The 19,120-nt window shown below is 40.0% G+C and overlaps 1 protein-coding gene across 2 annotated transcripts in view; it reads left to right on the top strand.

Moving 5' to 3' along the window:
* Window positions 1–19,120, top strand: part of cdh8 (cadherin 8) — a 132,869-nt gene that overhangs the window by 101,784 nt on the left and 11,965 nt on the right. The window lies entirely within an intron of this gene.

The following is a 19,120-nucleotide window of genomic DNA, read 5'->3' as shown; positions in this document are numbered from 1 at the left end:
TCTCATGTGTTTTATCTATTTCTGTGTAACTTGGTAATATTAATATTAATTCCTTGTTATTGTTGTCTTTCCATGACAGGTGATGATTATAGCTACTACATAACGAAACACATGGCCTGATTTGCATATTTGAACTTAATGTGTGCTCTAGAATATATAATACATAAAATGACCACTTATCACAACGTAATGTAGGCACGCAGGCTGATAAACTAGGATATCTGATCTCGGCGGGTGGGTCTTAATGATGCTCAGTCAGTAGGCCTATACTATTTCAAAGCAAATGCCTACTATCATATTTATATTATATGGCTTAAAGTGTACATACATTCGCTCACATTATAAAAGATAGTCGGGTTGAATTTTTCTGACTCTTTTAACAATGTTAATGTGAGTAAATAACCTGTGATGATAAAATACATCGTATTGACCCGTGGCTCACTCATAACGCGCTTTGGCACGAGTGATTTTTGCTATTGGGACTCAGGTTTGAGTCCAGCGTGAACTTTTTTTTTATTTTCATGTCGATGGACACTGAATAATATTTTTGAATAGAGGATTCATAATATTGTTTGCCAAGAACAAAATTAACGATCAAGCTGCATTTTAAATTCTAACTATCCCTGCAAATGTAGCAACGACATTTCTGCTTCTATCTTTGCAAAACGAGTAAACAGTCACATTTTACGATAATACGATACGATACGATAATACTTTATTGGTCAGATCAAGTCTGAAATTTGACTTGCGTCACAGCAGCTCCATGTCCAACATCAACAAACAAAGTATCCAGACACAATACATGAAACACAAACAACAAACATTTAACATAACAGCACAATCAGTGAGAGAAAACATGCTCAAAGAACCTTCAGCGTGCATTTGATCTGGGATTTAGCTCTGTGTTTACTGTGAGGATTGACTGATGCACGAAGGAGTGCTTCAGTCTGACTTTATTGAAACGTGGGACCCTGTATCTCCGATTAGATGGTAGCAGTTCATATTCACTGTTCAGAACATGGTTTGGGTCAGAGATGATGTTGTTGGACAGCCTCACTAGGTTGTTATGATAGGCATAGTCATAGAGTCTCTGACAGGGTTGACCAACAATCTTTGAGAAGATTTTTAACAGGTGGAGCAGTTTTGATTTTAAAGCTGCTGACAAACATTTGTACCAGGTAGTATTGCAGTACTGCAGAATAGACAAGGTCACAGATGTAAAGAACAACAGAATAATTTCTCTGCTCTCCCCAAAAGACCTAAGACGGCGGAGAAAATAAATTCTTTGTTTTGTCCTTTTGCACAGATATTCAATGTGATCCTTCCATGACAGCAGATGGTCAATCATTACACCCAAGTATTTGTATGAAACTCCCTGCTTGATTTCATCTGTATGGATGACCATGGGGACTTTATGGGAGTCAGATGGTGAGCCAAAAATGATTTCCTCAGTTTTCTTGGTGTTGATCTCAAGAGCATTGTTATCAGTCCACTCCACCACCTGATTTACAGCCTGTTGGTGCAGCTCAGGGTCGTCTGTGTTACTTAGCAGAGATATTATTGCAGTATCATCAGAGTACGTAATGATGACTTGATTTTGTGTGTTGGTACGACAATCATCAGTGTAGAGAGTAAAGAGCACAGCTAAACTCACACAGCCCTGGGGGGCCCCTACATTGGTTGTGATGGCAGATGACAGGGTTTTGTTAACCTTCACAAGTTGCTCTCTACTAGTGAGGAAAGCGGCATACCAGTAAATCAGGTATGGATTTACTTCCATTTTGGCCATTTTTGACACCAAGATGTCTGCTTGTATTGTGTTGAATGCTGATGAGAAGTCTAGGAAGAGGGCTCTTGCATAGGTGTTGCGTTTATCTAAATGTTTAGTGATGATGTGAACCAGAGTGGCCACAGCATCTTCCGTGCCGCACCCTTGTTTATAGGCAAATTGGTATGGATCCAGTTTGTCTTGTGTTGTACTGATAAGAAATCAGAGCAGAATTCTTTCTAGTGATTTCATAATCACTGAGGTGAGGGCTATTGGTCTGTAGTCCTTATGTTCTTTTGGGCATGGCATTTTGGGCAGCGGTTTGATGTGTGAAGTTTTCCATGACAGAGGGATGGTGTGCGTGTCAATAGAAGCCTGAAAGATGGGTTGCCACACTGGAGCCAGCTCAGTAGCAAAGTTCTTCAGCAGAAAACCGCTGCACCCATCTTGCCCAGCCGCTTTCTTGGTGTTGGTGCACTGAAATGTTTTCCTGACCTCTTCGACACTGATGGTAATTTTGTCAGAGGAAGCAGGTATTATGGTTTCGAGCATTTCAGTGCACTTTGCAGAATTATCCAGTGACTCAAAACGGGTAAAGAAAGTGTTTAGTTTATTAGCAAAACAAAATTCATTGTTCGTCACAATAGGTTTAGCTGAGGATGACATTCCTGTCATGGTTTTCATGGTGTCCCATACCTTTTTGGGTTTTTTGGCTTTAAAAGCATTTTCCAAAAGCTCTCTGTGTGCCAGTTTTGATTCCCTCAATTTGACTTTCAGTTCTGTCTCTGTCTGTTTAAGTGCTCCATAGTCTTTGTTTTTGAAAGCTATTTTCCTGGTATTTATAACGGTTTTAATATCCTTAGTCACATAAGATTTATTATTTGGATAGATTTGTATTTCTTTAGTGGGAACAACTAGTTCTACACAGAAGTTGATATAGTCATTGGTAACAGTAGTTATTTCATTTAGTGAACCTTCCTGAAAAATGTCCCAATCTGTCCAATCAAAACAGGCTTTCAACTGTTTCCTACTTTCATTTGTCCATGTCCTTATTACTTTCTTTTCCGGTTTACTTCTCTTCAGTTTGGTCTTATACACTGGTATCATATTCACAACATTATGATCAGAGTTCAGTTTTGGTGGTCTACATTTAGTCACGTAGGCTCCTTTAACATTTACGAAACATTTGTCCAGGATATTGTCTTTTCTGGTGTGGTCCTTAACATACTGTTGGAACCCAGGTAGCACAGTCTCTAGGCGACATTGGTTCATGTCCCCGAGCACTATTGCCGGTGCATCGGGGTGGCTGAGTTGCAGCTCGTGAACACAGTCAGCAATGGAGACTACCGCCAGTGACGCTCTGCCGCTGGGAGGCACGTAAACAACAAACAGTAAAATACACCCAAATTCTCTAGGCAGATAGAAGGGTCTTAACGTCATGCCGAGAATTTCTACGTTGGGATCCCAGGTTTTACATTTTACTGAGTTTGATCGGCACCACAGATCATTAATATACACACAAATACCGCCTCCTCTGGTTTTCCCCGAGGTCGCATCCCTGTCTGCTCGAACAAGGGTGAATCCGGATACTTCAAAGAGAGATTTAGGCATCGTAGATTGAAGCCAACTTTCCGTGAAACATAGTAAAGAGGCCTCATGAAATTCATTACAGTACCTTGTGTATATCCTTAGTCTGTCCACTTTGTTGCTCAATGAGCGCAGGTTTGTAAGAATGATGGATGGAAGTGGTGGCCGGCTGAATCTCCGCCGTAGGCGATTCCGAACGCCTCCCCTCCTTCCTCGTTTCTTTTTCCTGATGTGTCTAAGCAGCTCCAGAGGGATGTCATGCAATAACGAAGAACACAGGTGGCTTGGTGTATTCGTAGGAGGCCGATCGCATTGTAGCTCCGGGATAGCCTCTCGGCTGTAGAGGCCGGGGCTCCTCGCCGTACCTGTTCATGTTGTGGCTCAGGTGTGTTTTGAAAAGTTGTATGGCCAGACATGGTCCGCAGAGGGCAAAAAGTAATCCACAGGATCAGAAGCATGGTCTCTCAAAAATGAAGTGTCATACAGACAAATAACGTTTAGACAATAATTAGCCCAAAAACAAACAAGACCACCCCCTGGATTATATATAGTGTGGTGGAAAATGCACTTTTGTACGTCTTTTATACATGAACATGTGTCCCCGGTGTGTCAGGGAACTCACCGAGTGTCAGAAAAAACAACCCTTGCTCTTTTCCTTCATACCCAAATCTCTAAAAACGGGGCTGCAACGGATCTGATACAGACTGATCCAGATTTGAAATATCTCTGACATCAGAAACGACGAGCTTCGCCTATATGGGCAACTCTCCACCTATCAGGAGGAGACGGCCACGGCCATTGCCATTCAAAAGCACTGGATACACTGTAGTACATATGCCAGGCCTGTAGGTGGCGCTGTAGTCTGCCACAAAAGCAGCGAAGAAGACTTCTCACAGATTCAGCCCTTGCAAAAATAGGGCTAAAAAAGAACAAATAGAGCAAAATGAGGCATGGCTAAAAGGCATGATCTGTTTGGTATTTTGAAAAAAAGACTTTGCAGACATGTTTTATATAAGTATGGCCCTACAATATATTATTCAAATATAGCATGATAGGTCCACTTTAAGCCAATAGAAATCGACGACCGGGCTCGATATATGGTTAAATATTGCAGTAAGCTATCGATTTTCATAGATGAGAGTAACATCTACGTCACTTTACGGCCCCACACACTTTTGGGGGAAACAACGCTGTCATTTGAACGGCGATCAAGAATGAATAAATTATTTTACTGTCCTTTCTTCTTAGAGGACGTACAGAAAAACGTAAATCTGGATTTGTTTTAATGTTTGAGGTGCAATAAACGACACAGCAGCTTTCTGGCATGATGAAACTATAATTTTACGCCTCGCTCATGAGAGTAACAGCTGGCGAAATTACAGCCTCGCCTACTGATTTTAATTTAACCATATATCGAACCCGATTTTCTTGTTCAAATGATTGAATGCAATTGTTTGCCTGACTGGCCATCTTAATCCGCCTCTTTGAAGATCCAAAAATCCACGGTTTTCAAAAAATTCTGATCGGATTGGCAAAAACTTCAGAATTTGTATTGACCGCCATTCAAAAGACCGCAATTTAAAAAGTAGGCGGGCCGTAATTCTCGCCCGGAAGTGACGTAGGTGTTACTCTCATCTATAGGCGGCCCGGACAATTATTTTGAGAATAAAAATAAAAGATTATTTTGAGATGTTTTTTAAAAAAAAAATTGTTTTATTTTGTACAATATCGGACCGACAGTCACACATATAGGCTATAATGTTTGAATAGAGAATCTACCTATACCTGAAGAATGCTTATTGTACTTTTATCCATGTTGAGAGTGAATGACCCACAGCACAGGCACAACCTGGCAGCGGGGTGCACTGACGCTGATCAATAAGTAGGTGGACAGTGCGTGGTGCTGAAATAGCAAACATGCGGTTTGTGGTTTGAAAAAAAAAACACCAGATCACTAAATCATTCAAACGTAATGTTTACTTATATGTGAACAGTAACAATGGAAATGTGATTGTCATTTTAACGGGACGGCGCAAAACGAGAAGCATTCGGTCTACAATGACAGGGAAGAGACTCTCAAGTTTGGCTGTACTCAGCATTGATTCGAAACGCATTAAAGCTTTGGATCTTAATAAGCTTGTGAGCAGTGGCGGACTGGCCATCTGTAGAATCTGGAGAATCACAGAACGGCACCGCAGCAAGGCTCCCCCCCCCCTTTGACAGTTCACTAGCACCCTCCCCCCCCAAGCATTGGCACGTGTCACATGTTTTAACAATCAATTACTTAAATAAGCCTTTGATTATGTTCCGGCCCGCCATCTAGTGGCTCAGAAAACAATTGGCCCAAGGCCAAACTTACTTGCCGACTCCTAGTGTAGTGGATACTGCCCTGAATGACAGACTTTTTTCCCACTCGTAAAAAAAAAGGGGTAATCGCTGTGTGACTGCATGCACCAAACCGTGACGGTATGAGACGAACACGGATAGCGTTACACCCCTACCCCTAACCCTGGGACATAACCCTAAACCAGGCCTATTCAACTGGCGGCCCGCGGGCCAGATGCGGCCCAGAACCAACTCCTGAGTGGCCCAGCCTCCCGCAGCCAAATGATAGCAACTCTAAAACATGTCTCTCTCAACTCTGAAGCGTAAACAGAGACAAAACGGTCATTTATCTTGTGGAGCAGATCCAAGTCAAGCTGGACCTTTTCGCGACCGACTTGAGCACGGGTCGGATACTGCATTTTCCGACGCTCCCCAAACACATCACATCTCCGGCACAAATCACGGATGTGATGACAGATTTCATTGCGAGGTTGAAAGAGAACTTTGCCGGTCGATTGGATGTACTTGCTCTGCCCACAGAGGTGATGATGAGCTTTGCCAGAGACCCCTTCACTGTTGCAATAGAGGGGGACGTATAAACCAGAACAAAGGAAGTGGTCCCCTGCATCGACAAGGGGAAATATACACTGGAACTTATTGACATGCAGCGCACTAACGGGCCAGCGAAGTTTTGGAGTGAAGTCAAAAAACAGCAGTTCCCTAACGTTCAGAAAGTAGCGATCTGTGTGCTCAGTATGTTTGGATCAACATGATACAAATGTGAATCAAGCTTTTCACACATGAACTCAATCAAAAGTAGCACTCGCTGCTCCCTGACTGACAGCACTCTTCACCAAGTCTTAGGATTGCATTGACATCCTATGAGCCAAGAATCACTGCTCTTGTTCAAAACAAAAAATGTCCCTTCTCCCATCGAGAAAGTCAGCGATGACAAATCACAAATGAGGTGATAGTAAGCACCTAGTTTACTATAGTAGACGTGTAGTGTAGTATTCATTCATATAGTTACCCGTATCCCTTGTTATGGGTTTGTGCACTGAAGGGTTTGACAGTTCTTTCTGTATTCATTTAAATGCACTTTGTAATGTGTCTGGGTCAAATGTGACCAAAACATATGATTTTTTTGTTATTACTTGAAAAGTGAAAAAATAGTATTGCTACAGTACTACCTCTTTGTGTCGCATTGGAGCTCTTTAGCTGTTTTTTTTGTATGTGAGGACATTTATTAAGACTGCTATTATTGTATTCAGTAAATGCACTTTGTGATGTGCCTGGTTAAAAAAAAATAACCTGAATATTTGACTTCTAAATCAAACAAATGTAATGCTACAACTGTGCACTTTTTTTTCAGATTCTGTTAAATTAATGCTAATTTGTTGTGTTTTTATGCACTTTTTGACCTACCTTTGTTAGATGAACAATGAATAAAAATTGCATGTTTTTCATCGCAGTACTATGTGTTGGTTTAAAATGTGTCACTACCCGCTTTTTACAGGCCGCTGAATGTCTGGCCCAGCTGAATTTTGTAGTTATAAAATCTGGCCCAACTGAATGTGTAGTTGAATAGCCCTGCCCTAAACCTATATCTACAAGAAAAGTATCTTCCGGTATCGTCTTAAACCAAAGGCTAAACATGTAACCTTGATTTAAGTCACATTACAAAACCAACAGAAGACTTTGGCTTATTTTGCACCAACGGTACAATATTAAATGGCCATTTCTACTGATCATAATTCCATTGTTGAGGTATACTAAAATAGATTCATATTATGCAATTTTCCAAACTCACATTGGTTTCTCATACAGCATCTCTGTAGTATGTGTATTCACTAGGGCTATATTGAAAAAAACTGACATCGCGATTTTTTCACCCCCTGCGATAAATATTGCGTTTTTTTAAACTATATTTAACCAGATGAAGGTATTGTCCTCCTTTGCCTCGCTCATTTTTTACCGGTGTTTTGATGGTCTACAAACTAGCGGGGCGGGGCCTGCTGTGATCGGATCAAGAATGATTGTGATTGTTGGTTTGCTATGCATGCAGAGCCTGCATGTCACTCACTCAAGTACCCCTGACATGAGAGCCACGCAACTTTTCCTTTTGTTGCAAGCAGCCACAGCAGCCCTGCTGCTGTACTGGCTTGTAGTTCGTTTATAGCATCACGTTAGCATTTTGCTTCTGGCGACTAGATTTATGATTAAAAAATTATAAAAGTAGGGTTGACATGTGGAGATTATCTGGCTGAATAAAACGTGATCCCTCTCTTAAATGTGTGTCAACCACAGACCTTATTTCGAGCTATTTTCCAAAATCCTATGGAGAATTTGCATTGGTTTTCGACGAAGGAACCGAAAGAAGTTTACTTCCGGGTTTAAGGACGCGTCACTGCGGTTCTCTATAAGGAGTGAGAGTGACGCGTAGCCAAAACCGGAAGCTGCATACACTCTGGTGGCTACCATTAGCAGCTGACTTTTGTGCTCCGATTTTTACATAAAAATTGAATTATGGATTATAAACAATTGCTTCAAAGCCACAGATACATTATTAAGCTATGGATCAACCGATTCAGCCGCGTTTTTTCTCGTTTTAATGCCATTGAACATGTCTTTTGATCAGATTGACAGCTACGATGAGACGATCTCCCGTAAAAGCTCCGTAAAGGTACGTGTTGTGATGTCTGTGTTTGCTTCCCCTGTCGCGAGTTCGGATCGCTTAGTGATGATACTATACTTAAATAATCTTTGGAGTCTCAGCTTTAATCGGATATATTGTATGTGCAGTTTCGATAAGTAATAAGGGTATCTTTATTTTGAATTCTGTGCTAAAGTGCGTTAGCATTTAAAATGAATAAAACCGCAAGTCCCTGCGGTGTGAATATCGCACATGCGCATATCGCGGTTATCGCCATGACACGATATATCGTTCAGCCCTCGTATTCACCGGTATTCACTCTCTGTCCTAAACGGCTTGTTGGAGCTCGCCCCCCCTCCCTGATTGGTCAAGCGACATGCAGCTGCTCGTGAGGAGCAGGCAGGGCTTCCGTGTCGGAGATAGATACAGCGAGAACAAGCAAAACTCATCCTGAGCAAACACAAACACTCACAGCCGAAGTAAAAACAATAAGTGTGGCTTGATATTGAGTAAGAAAAAGGTTTATAACGCTGTGAGCATGGGTCTGCGGAGAGCATTTCTCCGCCATCCCAACTTAGCAGTCCGAAAAACATTTACACATTTAAACAGTTGTGGTAGATACCTTGTTTGTTTTAAACATCATAAATACACAAACAACAATGAATACTTACAGGTTGTGTACCCGAATCTCCCGCTGGTCCAAACAAAGTAGGAACAGCATCGTTCTTCAGTACCCTACGCTGTACATATCCAGCATGAATCGTTGAAAGGTTTGGGAAACTTTGTTTCGTGAAAGGCTGGCAGAGGGTGCGGCCACACTGGGTATCCCTACGTAGCGATACCCAGGAAGAAAATGAGAAATCTCCAACGAGGCGTTTTGGGGAGGTATTTTCTATGTTAGAGTTTTACTCGCTACAGGGTGTACTTTGAGGGTTTGTGACTCTGCAGACCGTTTACATGCATACAAACCTACAGGGAGTACAGTTTACTGTAAGTTTAACCTTTCTTTGTTTCCCATTTGCTATTGACTGACAGCAGTGATACAATTGAGAAATAAAAAGTTCTTAAGTGTAACTTCAAGAAGCGATTTAGAATATAGGTTAATAATGAGTCCTTTCAGGCTATAATGAGTTGTTTTAATAAAAGGCTTGACACCAAGGCATGCAATTAAATCTCTTCATGCCGGTGACCTTTGGAGAATGTTGCAGTGTCTTCGGCAGCGACCCTCTCATTTATACCGATGTAAAAAAAAGAAGTTGATTATGAGTTGAAGGCAGCACAACTTTCACATTCAATCTTTGACCAGCACTGCTATATTCTCCTCTTGTATGACTTATTCTTGGAAATACCACAAGGGCACCTTGAGGATAGGTTATACAGGCAATTTCTCTCCCTCCATCTTGGCATTTCATTAATTCTCTAGCGACTTGCTGACCGCATTCCAGGGACAACACTCAACAGGTTGTGTGTAATTGCCAGTGAGCAGCGAGCAGTCTGGGTTTCAAAGATTGGCTGCAGCTATAGAGCAGGTTCTCTGCATTCTACTTTTTTCTCCCCCACACTTTTCAGGTGGCATCCTCATGTTTAGTGATGAGATTGCCAGGACGAACTAAGCCTAAAGGTTGTGTGATGTCCTTCCTTGGTTAAACGTTTTTTTTATGGTTAATGACATCTGTTTTAATCTCCGTCCTTATTTTTGCTGTCATGGTGATGCTATTTTGGTTTAGCAGTTATTTGTATGTTAGTGTGAGATACAGAGACCAGTTCAGCAAATGATGAAATTAAATTATTACAACATTTTCAAAATCTGCAAATTGACTACATAAAATAATCAATTAAGTTTTATTTGCATTAGTATTATTTTTGTCTTTTGTTTAGGCAAGATAACTAAGAATGGGGAAGGAATCGGACACAGCATTTTCTTATGGTAGTGTTATTTTATAACATAAGTCCAAACTAGTTTTTATACTGAACAATTCCTTTGTGATTATGTGTAGGTCACAATATTAGATGTTAAATGGTAAATAATGTGGCCAACTTAATTATCTATAGACAAACAAAAAACAGCTATACGTCAGATTCATCTTGAACTTCATCTTGAACTTTGTTTATTGTGCATGTTTTTATGTCTGAAATGATTGAACAAGTGCTAGATTATTCACACAATATTAACATTTGTGTATAATTAACATTGTATACATTTTTAAACAACATGGTTATTTTCTATATTGGTATTTGTGACACCCCTAATTCCAACCAATAGTCCAAATTATTTTATAAAAATATAAAATCAATAAATCCTCCCACGGGGGAAGAAATAACCTGAGAAGTTTTTAAGTATTTAATTGAAAAATGATTTCAATGATTAACTAGTTGATCGATTAATTAACAAACACATGCACAGAAAAGAGACATGTTATTGCAAATGTGTCTTATTTTATCTTAAGTCTATACAAGTCCAGTACATTACTACATTAAACAGTCTCATAAAAATAATTTTCTTCTGATTTATGAGCAGTATTAATAGCCAGTCATGTGTTCTTTCTTGTTTCTCGCCTTGTACGGGGCACCATCATTGGAAAAAAAAAGGCCTAAATAATGAATGAGTGTGTATGCAGATGACACCCCCCTGCTGACATGATCTACTCACACATGTGCTGCTTTGACACTGTCCAGATATAAACATCCTGTCTTGGCACTTTAATGTTAAATGTTTTGAGGATGATGCAGTGTGAAATAGGTCATAAGGTACCAGCTTCGTCTCTTGCCTATTTGGATTTCTCTCTTTATTTGTTTTTATTTTGCCCTGAGGTCATTCACCTACACTCACAGTGTCTATTTAGCTTTTAATCATCAGTTTTTTTCTTTTTTTTGGAAAAGCCAGGACAATGGATTGTTGCTCCGGGGCTTTGTGCGACTGTCAGGCACCCAAAAATGTTCTCGCAGTGAAAATAAAGCCTTTTGAAATTGTACTCAAGTACTGTTTTAACACAGCTCATTATCAAACTTTCCATTCTCCAAGAGAAATGAGAGGAAGTTGTGAGTGGCTAATGGAATGCTGCATTAATCATCTGCCAACTCCTGCAAAGCCACTGATCAGCGTGAAGAAGCAACTGCTCCAAGATTACACACACACAACCAGACATTTTGGTGCCAGTTTGCATTTTGTCACAACAAATGGCTTTGCCTCAACATGTGATTTTCTTTGAAGTCCAAAACGTACATCTTTTATTCGAACAAATGTTCAAGATGAGCTTGGTCTATCACAGATGTCAAGTGTTTTCTTTGTAGGGGGTGAGATGAAACAAACTATTGTTACAGAGAGCTTAATATGATGCATCACCCCTTACCAGGCACCAATTGATCTTACTTCACATTTGTATCAGCCTGTGAGTCTGAGCCTTGAGCTGATAAAATGATTACAGTGTGGACGATTTTAATCCTTCCAGATATGCTGGCTAACAGAAGGCTGTAGCCTTAGTAACGCCTCTTACATGATGAGAAGGATGTTCTTTATAATAAAGAATCCTCACTGAATAATGCCTTTGAAACATACTTTGTTTGCAGTGCATGCAGGGCTGCTATTAACAACTAGAAAATTCATTTCCTGCTGAAAATGTGTGTGAATGCTGTAAACTGTGTACATTTGTTGCTGAATTTAGCTGAAAATGCAGAAAAAGCTAAATATTTTATTAGTTGAATGGTCTCTGTAGCTGCTTTTAGCGACAACATCCAAGTAAGTGTGTTACTGAACTTAGCGGAGAAATGCAGAAAAGTGAAATGATTTGAATCAAAATTGTTACAGCTCAAATGCATTGCAATGACTTTGTTGAAAACTTGAAAGTGAAATGTTAAACTGGAAGAGTAGGAAACATAGTGAAGAAGCTTAATATTTAAAAGAGGTATAAACAACAAAATGTATAGCCTCAATGTCCTGACATATATATAATAATTTAATAGTTTAATGGTATCGTAGCAGAAAGTAGGCTGAAGGAGTTGGATTTTGAATGTAAGTAATAGTGAATTAATGTGTACTAAGAAGAGAAAAGAAAGTAAAAACGCTTTGAAACGCAGCAGAATATTTGAACTGTAATTTTTTGAACTAAAACCATACGTCACCAATAATGTGTAAAATATGTGGAACATGATGAAGTCAGTATGAATTCTCCATCAGACAGAAAATAATAGGCTGAGAAAGTCTTTAAACTCCAGTCTGTTTGTCAGTGTTTGTTTCTGTGCTGAGCACCTAATCAAAACACCTGTGTGCAGAGATCAAAGGTGTCCATGGTGACGACGTTATCCAACACCTGTGTGCAGAGATCAAAGGTTTCCATGGTGATGTGCAGTGATCTGTGAGAGGAGAGCCTTTCCATTGATCTGAATGAGAGATAAACCTCTTACATTTGAACGTTTGAAATGTCAATGCGTGGAGCATCTCAGGACCCTGACGAGCATCTGAGTCTGCTATTTGTGTACTTTTGGGTCAATAATGTGGCATTTTTGGCATATTTATTAAAGGTGTGCAGCTGCTGCTCTTAGGAAAGATCAGGCTGAATTTACAATGAGCCTTCATGGAGACATGTTGAACGTTTTTGCAAAACTAAGTTAAATATCTCAAAAAGTGTACGAGATGTGAAAAATCTGAATTAAATTGTTATAGCTGAATGTCTTGTGATCATTTTAAAGTTGTAATGAAGTCTCTAGTTGAAAGTATGTGGAAGGAGTTGCATTTGGCGCAAGGTGTAGGTAAAAGAGGATTTGAAGGTTCCCGTTGAGTTAAAAAAAGAGTTAAAATAGCAGAATATTTTTGAAAAAGTTGAAAGTTTCCATCATGTGCTGAAAAGGCTGAATATTTTTTGAGATTGTAATGGTTTCTGTAGCTGAAAGTAGGCTGAAGTTATTTGACTGCAAATGCTGTTGTACAGCATTTGCACTAATTATTGCCATTATCATGATTATCCATTATTAATCAATTGATCATTCTGTCTTTAAAACATCGGAAAAATATGAAAGGTGGCTCCATCAACTGTTCTGCTTTATCTAAACCAACCCTTCAAAGCTCAAATAAATTCAATAGAGAATGATGTAAAACAGGTAAATCCACACACTAGATAAGCAGTCACCTTTGTATTCTATTAGTCTTAGATTGAGATGATACTTATAGGGGCCCTTTTAATGATTTGGGGGTTTTCCCTTTTGTTCTAGACTTTCTGCATGTGTTTCCGACTGTTTCATCCTTGTTTCAAGCGCCTCTTTTCGCCAGAATGAGCAACGTTCATTCATCTCGATTTTTCAGTTTGCTATCATTTATTTTGCTTCTAAAGTTTAAGAGTATTTAGCCTAGAAACCCCTTGAAAAATCTTGAAATTTGATGTTTGATGTGTGGTAATTCAGTTTTTTTTCTGATTGACTAATTAAAAACCCACAAATCATTGTAGCTCTTAAAACAGTTTGTTTGGGTGAAGTAACACAAAATAATGAATTAAACTTACATGGAGAGGGCTCTTTTTTTTTTTTAAAGAGTTTTTTTTTTTAATTTAAAATATATTTGATCAACCAGGGAATGAGGCAGTTATATCATGTCATGACATCTCGCTTGTTTTACCCATTTACCCATAAATTACGCTCATTAGCATACAATTATCGTCCTTCCTCTTGTCTCTTTTACTCATCTTTCATTTTGAATCTTTGTCTCTTAAGGATATATAAGGGAAAGAGCATCCCAAAAATAAAGCTGAGGTTAGTGAAGGTTGATCTATAGTTGAGGAGTGGCAGCAGCTTCTCCTGACCCCCATCTGAACGAGCTTCTGATTAGAATCCCTCTCTGTCTCAATCCCCCCCTCCAGCCTGACCAGACTAAACCGGTCTGAGTCTAAACCACTCGGGGGCGGGTGCTCTGGTGGGCTGCCATGTCCTCTGCACTCAGGAGACAAACAAGCCCTTAGCTGTACTTAATGCAGCCAACCAACAACATTTCAGGTGCACTCCATGAAATGCTCCCAGTATTGCTTCTCTCTGGAGCCTGTGCTCTGCCGTTTTCTACCTGACTGATCACAGATAAAAGGCAATGTGACATCTGGCAGTCACTGTGGCTGACACAAACTGCCTATAGAATCGCTGTGACTGTATTTCAGTCCAAACTATTGATACTGTGACAAGCATTGGCAAAACTAGCCTTGGATTTTAAACAATTCTATTTGACATCTTTGTTTTCGTCTATTCTCGTCTTGGTGAGGAAAATGTAATGTAATTCTGTAAAGCTTGTTTCTTACTGCAGGCGTCCTTATGTTGCCTGAGCACAGCTGACAGCTAACATGATGTATATGGTAATACAAGAACTCATGAAAACTGGGTGGTTTTGAAATGTAATGTCGAGAAGGCCTTTTCCGCAGGACTTGTGGTTTTGTTATTTATGATTTACTATGGACCCTCCAGGAAAACTACATTCTAGTAACACCTGAATAAAATGCGTTAGCAATACAGAAGCAGTCAGCATTCCGGCGAAGGCCAAAAACTGGGTAAGGAGTTGGGGTTAGGCTTACCCTAACCCTACATGTGTGAAACTCCCATTGGAGTTTCTGACATGAAAACAAGCAAAAATGTCACAGAGGCATTTTTTATTCTGCAGATACAAAAGGGAAAAAGCATTTGCTCTATATTATTTTTCTATTTCCGGTCAGCATTCAGGGCACGGCCAAAAATGTGGGTTCAGAGTTAGGGTTAGTCTGACCCTAACCCTAAATCTGTGGTACTCCCAATAGAGTTGCTGACCTTATAACAAGCAAGAATGTCACTGAAGCATTTTTGTCCCTGCAGAAAAAAAGGGAAGGAGTTGTTCCTTTTTTATCAAATCCAGCAACTCGTTAGACACTCACACAGATTATACTCTCAAGGTGACAAAATCACACTGTGCTCACATGCGAAGGCGCACATTTATCCTTTTCAGATAATGACATACATAGTAATATGTCATACAGTAAGTACATCATTACAATTTGGAAGTACTTTCTCAGTATACACAAATTATGATATAATATAAATGGAACAAATAAATTATAAGATGTTAAACACAATATTAATCACTTAATTACAATCAGGATTGTAAGCAGCTTGACTTAGGGCTTGTGTAAACTGACTCTTGCAAACTTTTAATAGAAAATTAATTTAGTTTTTGTGAAATTACTGTCAATTTCCTGGCTTATAAAAGTTACAACCTCACTTCAAGGGATTTGAGAGAAATCATGTCCTTGATTCTATGCACTAGCAATCCCAATCTCGGCTATTTTCAGTAAATTAGAAATGTCTCCTATTGACATGAACCCCTAAAGCTAGAGGTCACAGATAATTTCTTGTTTTTTCAGTGTTTTCCTGTCAGATTCAATCAGTGTCAGTTTGCACCTCATTGTGAAACACAACCCATTATGCAGCAGTGTGATCAATGCTCAAGGTTCTATGGTGCAGATGTTGTGGATTGCTATAGTGAGCATGTTGTTGGGTTCATTAGGCCTATACATTGGTAAATATTAGTGGAGACGATGACACGCATTGTGTGATGGAAAGCGAAAAATCACTGGGTAGCATGAGCAATGATAGTCACCGCGACTAAAGAGACAAAAGATTGCCACCCACAGAAACTCAAACAGAGAAGACGTCCGGGCCACAGTTTGATTGACAGATGATCTGCCAGAAAAACAGAGCAGAGAGGCCACATCAATGAGCCAAGGAACTTTAAATGAGTTAGGAAAAAAAGAATGATGATGTCACTGATTACAGCTTATCTATTTGTATGCAGTGAACGGCTTCTGTCACACTGATGCATTTGAATAGCTTGTTATGTTTCTATATTGAGGTTGAATAAATTGTGCTGCGGAGGACGCAGGTTCTAATCCCGTCTAAGGTCATCCCTTCTATCTCCCACTTTCAAATTTGTATTTCTAAAAAAGGATAAACTGGCCAAAAAAAATCATCTTTAAAAAACGATATTTTTTGGTGGTTTCCAATATTTTTTACAAACTGCCTCCCTGCAAGGTTAAACCGTTAGACTGAGGTCATCCCAATGGCGTTTAAAGGCATGTGTAAAGTAAAGCAAAGCTGAAACGAGGCGACACACACTGTCACACTCAAACACATTACCACATCACACTCAGGGAAACCGCGCACGTACCACGCTGGATATCATTTTTTTATTTGCTTTTAATTCTTTTCACATCACGTTGTCAGTTTGAGTGACAGGTGGCAGAACATTTCAGGGTCTGTCTCCTCGCTTCCACGTGAGGCTGTCAGAGTTTGACTGGGATCCACTCAGTCTGCGGGAGAGAGGCTGCTCCCAGGTGGTTTGCTGCTGTCTGCCTGTCTTGAAAGTGCTTTGCGTCTGCAGGGCAGGAGAGAAAAGAGAGGGAGAGATGGGGGGGTGGGTGAGGGAGGGTTTGTGGGCTGGGAGTGGGTCCTTATGGACCTCTCCCAGCCCAGCGTCTTGAGGATTTTACACCATTTCATCTCAAAAATGGAAATGTCACGGCTCGGTACATCTCCCCAACAATTGGAATCTGGGCCAGCGGTTTTATTTATTTCATTTCCTCCCGTTCTTGTATAAGCAGCGCCCTCCTTCATATAAATTGTTGTTATTGTGGCTTTCTGTGCTTTTCTCTTTTCCATCTCTCTGTATCCCTTCTTCCCTTTATAGCAACACTGGAGGGTTCCTGCCAACAGGTCTGCACTGATAGGGATGAGCGGCTCTGCTGCAAGACCCAGGGTTAGGAGGGAAGGGTCAGCGGGACGCCTGGTGTAGAGGGACGGCTGTGTGGGGACAGGGGGGCCGCGGAGAATTGGATAGGGGGATTGGATTAGGGAGAGCTAGAGACCCAGCTGGATAGAAAATAAAATACTTTGTGACTGTCGAGTGGGTAAGAGGGGGACGAGATTGTGAGGGAAGATAGAAGAAAAAGGAGAAAGGTAGGGAGACAGTTTGTCCTGGAGGAACGAAAACACGTGGCCTTGTGTTTTAGGTGGGTAGGATGTTTGTGACAGTTACGCATAATGGCAAATGAAGCCAAAGATGACCCATAATGACGGATCCTTTTTTAAACTCAGTTTCGTGTGTGCTCGTCCAAAGAATCTGGCTCTACGCGCCGCTACATGAAGGAACGATTTCACAGCTTCCAGTAGCACCCGCAAATTCTCTTTCATGTGCATTCCAATTTTTCTTACCAACTGCTAGAGTATTTTTTTTTTCCTGAGGAGTTGTATATCACTGCCACTGTATCCTTAATAGAAGCTTCAAAAAGTCAGTGTGTCAGAGGCAGGGTCACAGAGAAACTGAATCAAGGAAAGGAATTTCTTACAAATATATTCTTTGACTGTGTTTGACTTATTTAAAAGTCTACTCCTTTTTAAATGATTACTTAATGTGTTGCTTCATGACCTACAAATGGCTAGTGGTTTAAAAAACAAACAAAATCATTTAGATCAGACAAGGTCACACAAAACAAGCCGGTCATCTCCATTACATCAATTACCCCCCTCCCCCGCACTGTGTTGTTAAATCTCATGTGTGACACAATGCTGTCCTAACTCATTAATGCAAAGCCTTTGGGGGCCATTGCGTGTTGACAGATCCCAAACAGGGTTAACAACACCCCATCTTTTATTCTGACATGACACGTACTAATGGTCTTTTTTCTGTGCATGAGGGAGGTGTAGCAACGATTGGGGGGGAGGGCTTCTCTGACCTTATTAGGCTTTAATGCCCTCTGTTGCTCAGGTTTAGGCTGTAATTATTCCATAGTTAATATTGATTTCTTACTTTCTTTTATGTAAATCACTATGCGGTCCATGTGGCAGGGCGTGATCTGAACTGAAACCTATTTATGTAATACGGTAATAGTTTGATCAACTGAAGCCATCAAATCAGTTGCTCTACCGTGCGTAAAGTGTTTGCAAGAAGGATTAGAGGTATGGGAGAAAGTAGATTGAGTTGGAGCATGGAGCAACAAGATACATACCCTGACCCTTCTCTCTTTTATTGAAGAGGGGGCAACTCCACCGCTTGCAAAAAGTAGTCCGATTTGATAGAAGTCTAAAAGAAAATTACCTTAATTCTCACTTGATTTATAACCTCCGTTAATTTTTTTTTAAAAAGCTGTTTTTTTAAGTCCTCATGTTATAATTGATTGTTGTATTTAGAGGAAAAAAGCAGGGTGTGCATTAGGGCGTGGCAACATTGTGATTGACAGGTCGCTTTGGTGTGATCAAGCCCTAAATCTTTAACTCTTTCACAGTGTGTTTTCATTTCAGTAAAGTGACTTCTAATATTTTGGTTGCCTGTAATTGTCTTGTTTAGCATTGGGTTGTACTTAGCACGACCCCTCTGGTGTCAACATGTAAAACTCAAGTATGTTTTACTGTAGTCCAGAAATTAATGTGTGATGTCATGTTGACTATGACCACTTCTTGTATATAGTCCATTGTTCCAACTAAAGTAACACTACACAATCGTTTGGCATGACTTATCAGCTTTTTACGCTATGATTGTATTAAGACCAGGTACTGTTCCAGGCTACCCCAGTAGCACGACAGAATGGCAAATACTACATTCATCCGAAGATTCATTTTACTGGAAGGGCTATCACAGGCTTGTTAGTCTATAGGATAAGAAGTATAAAATAAATGCAACAAATAAATAGAAATTTTAAATTATTTTACTATTAATGTAGAACTACCATTAATTGTGCTGGGACTCAGTGTATTTATTGTAAAGGTACAACTGTCATCAACTGTATCCTCAATGT

This window comes from Notothenia rossii (assembly GCF_949606895.1).
Source record: "Notothenia rossii genome assembly, chromosome: 2".
Taxonomy (NCBI): Eukaryota; Metazoa; Chordata; class Actinopteri; order Perciformes; family Nototheniidae; genus Notothenia; species Notothenia rossii.
This window is presented reverse-complemented; position numbering and strand designations above follow the sequence as displayed.